Source organism: Macrosteles quadrilineatus, unplaced genomic scaffold, assembly GCF_028750875.1.
Source record: "Macrosteles quadrilineatus isolate MER2022 unplaced genomic scaffold, UCM_ALF_1.0 Scaffold_1__1_contigs__length_201487025, whole genome shotgun sequence".
NCBI classification, from domain to species: domain Eukaryota; kingdom Metazoa; phylum Arthropoda; class Insecta; order Hemiptera; family Cicadellidae; genus Macrosteles; species Macrosteles quadrilineatus.
Window position 1 is genome coordinate 156,297,835 of NW_026542594.1, and position 4,148 is coordinate 156,301,982.

Sequence of the window (4,148 nt, forward strand, 5' to 3'; positions counted from 1 at the left end):
AATTAAATGAATAAAATATAATCCAGCTGTCAGCTGTCACTACAATTATTACAGATGGTATTGATAATAAACAAACGACCTCTACCCCGAAAGCAAACATGTTTGTATTGTTAAATAAATTAAACTGTCAAAAAACGTCCAAACCATATGTTAGTGTTATCGGTGGTCCCTTTAAAGTCAACAGCTGATCTTATGCCTTTGTTTTTGTGTCAAATGCTGCTTCCATAAGGATTACATTGAAACTTTGAGGGCCCGGGTCCGGGTGGGGCTGATTCCTTGGAGGATAATTTGTTAAAACGATATAGATGTTAGCACTCACTGATATGGACTTTTTATTATCATGCAAAATTTGAAAATGATTGCTTCAGCCGTCTAGGAGGAGATTGCGTATTACAAAATGCACAAGAGTCAACGTATAAGAGCTTCACTCAAAAATCAAAATTTCATCAAAAACTACTTTTTTGGGTTCAGTGGACCAAAACGGATTTTCCAAACAAAACTCAAACTATTTTTTTTACGAAAATAATACCAATATGTACTTTTTTCATATAAAGAAAGAAAAAACATTGACTGGGAAACTAAAGTATCCAAACCACACCTAAAAAAAATAATAATATAATATAGGTATTAATAATAGAAGTACAGCACTTTGCATCATTAATCATAGTCAGCCGGAGTTAATATAACTATCAGAAACCAATTTATAATCGAAGCAATACGGGTATTATAAGCCTGCATTCATTTTTTGATAGTCAATACACCCGAATAACATAATTGCCTTGATGATTTAGTCTGCAAATAAAAAAAGGGTCTGTTCTGAGTTCCGACGAGCAATTAGTGACAAAAAAACACAATTTTCATCTTAAAACTTTAACCCCACAATCACAATGACAATGCAAATTGAGATTTGTTTGTCCATTTCTAGTTTATATGTCCTTGTAACCTGGTCTCCAGACCAAAACACGCTAAATGTAGAACAGCAGTTCTATTTTAGTTTACCTTCTAATTACATTATTTATAAACTACAATGGTGAGATTAAAAATTATTTCCTTGAAACCCGAAAATACCGCTAAAAGACATCGGACATCGGTTTCTTATAAAACATGGACTCAGAATGCTTGAGTTTGACCACGTAAAAAAATTGCGTTGAATCTTGTAGCCATTTTACCTTAGGACTATTTCTTATCAATAAGAACACATGACAAAATGATAGTCTAACACCTAGCACCCCAAGAAGCTAAACGTTTCAAATCTGATCACCAAAACACAACTAGGATAATCCCTTGAGCTGTGGATGGATTTCATAATGAACTGTGTGTATTATAAACAGGTTAAATCCGGGATATGCTGTGACTGAAGTCACCTCATTAGGCTAATTATACTTTTCTGAGAAGTCTAAAAAGTTAGAAGAATATTCCACATTTATATGTTTCTTATATGAGTAATATTTATAAAAATAGATGAAAGATGATCAGTTTAGTCATTTTCTTCTGAAACTCTCTGATATAATCTGCAATGTCCCTACCAGCGCTGCGGGTATGAGAAGTTTGTTTTTAAAGAAAACACTACAGTACTAGTTCGCTATCAATCAAAATATTTAACTCAACCAACGGTGTTTAAGCAAGTTAGGAATAACAAATCTCATTTGGAATCGGTCAATTAATTTTTCTAAAGCTTTCATTCAGTTCACGTGTACACTAATGGATGACACCTCTGTGAATTTAACAGTCCACTGTACCTTAACAGATCTTAAGGAAAAAAACTTCTTGCCTGAATTACTTATTGGATATTATGAGAAACATTCTTCCATACACATTTACCCTTTTTTATATACAGTGTTGCATATTTTACGTTGTATAGGTACAATACATCTTTTAGACGGGAGTGAAGTAAATAAATTGTCACACAAAGTCCATATGAAGGTTTTAGGAAAACTATTAAGACCACAATGAAAACAACCACCACAACACAAACCTAAAAACAAAAACACTAACATATAAGTCAATAATAAGTTGTTTCATTCATCACTTCCTAAATTATTATTCCGACACTAATAGCAAGTGCTTGTAAACATTTAATCCTGTTTACATTATTCCTAAGTGTTTCTCAGAAGGTTTTTGTCAACGTATTTAGTAAATAGCAAGGTTAAGAGATTACTGTATTTATAACTGAGAGACACACCTTCGGAAATATAAGGTATTTAATAGAACCTGAAAGAATGATAGTTAACAATAATCTTAAACGAAATACATAAATATGTTTATTTTACCTACAATTCAAAAACACCTTACGACAAAGGGTCTACGTATTGCAGTGGATAGGAAACTTCATCCATTGGACAAGTAATCAAATTAAATTTTAGTACCTGGGGACCGAGCTTTGCTCGGGGAAAATTATTAGTATACTCTGAAAAGTATTGCAGATACATTAATCCACTCCTAATCTCCACACTGCTCACCTTCACTACTTACTTCACCACTCTCTACGTCGTGGACCTGTTTTCCCTCCTTCCCTATACCATTTTAGAATTGCAGATACATAAATGCCACAGACAGTTCCCACACTCTGCACTGCTAGCATTACTACTTCCTACACCATTACCTACATCATGAACCTGTTTTCCTACCTTCTCGTAGCATTTTAGGATTGTAGATACCTTAATGTAATTCCCATAAACAGTTCCCAGACTCCAGACTGCTCACCTTTACTAATTCCTTCACCACTTCCTACGTCGCGGACCTGTTTCTCTCCCTTCCAATGGCATTTTAGGATTGCAGATACACTAATCTAATCGTCATTAACAGTTCCAACACTCCAGGCTGCTTGCCTTTACTACTTCCTTCACCTCTTCCTACGTCGCGGACCTGATTCCCTCCCTTCCCATACAATTTTAGGATTGTAGATAACTTGATCTAATCGTTATTAACAGTTCCCACACTCCAGACTGCTCACCCTTACTACTTCCTTCACCACTTCCTACGTCACGGACCTGTTTCTCTCCCTTCCAATGGCATTTTAGGATTGCAGATACCCTAATCTAATCGTCATAAACATTTCCCACACTCCGGACTGCTCACCTTTACTACTTCCTTCACCACTTCCTATGTCGCAGACCTCTTTACATCCCTTCCCATAGGATTTTAGGATTGTAGATTCCTTAATCTAATCGTCATAAACAGTTTTCACACTCCAGACTGCTCGCCTTTACTACTTCCTTCACCACTTCCTACGTCGCGGACCTGTTTCCCTCCATTCCCATAGCATTTTAGGATTGTAGATTCCTTAATCTAATCGTCATAAACAGTTTCCACACTCCAGACTGCTCGCCTTTACTACTTCCTTCACCACTTCCTACGTCGCGGACCTGATTCCCTCCCTTCCCATAGCATTTTAGGATTGTAGATAACTTGATCTAATCGTTATTAACAGTTCCCACACTCCGGACTGCTCACCTTTACTACTTCCTTCACCACTTCCTACGTCACGGACCTGTTTCTCTCCCTTCCAATGGTATTTTAGGATTGCAGATACCCTAATCTAATCGTCATAAACATTTCCCACACTCCGGACTGCTCACCTTTACTACTTCCTTCACCACTTCCTATGTCGCAGACCTCTTTACATCCCTTCCCATAGGATTTTAGGATTGTAGATTCCTTAATCTAATCGTCATAAACAGTTTTCACACTCCAGACTGCTCGCCTTTACTACTTCCTTCACCACTTCCTACGTCGCGGACCTGTTTCCCTCCATTCCCATAGCATTTTAGGATTGTAGATTCCTTAATCTAATCGTCATAAACAGTTTCCACACTCCAAACTGCTCGCCTTTACTACTTCCTTCACCACTTCCTACGTCGCGGACCTGATTCCCTCCCTTCCCATAGCATTTTAGGATTGTAGATAACTTGATCTAATCGTTATTAACAGTTCCCACACTCCGGACTGCTCACCTTTACTACTTCCTTCACCACTTCCTACGTCGTGAACCTGTTTCCCTCCCTTCCCATAGCATTTTAGGATTGCAGATTCCTTAATCTAATCGTCATAAACAGTTTTCACACTCCAGACTGCTCGCCTTTACTAATTCCTTCACCACTTCCTACGTCGCGGACCTGTTTCCCTCCATTCCCATAGCATTTTAGGAT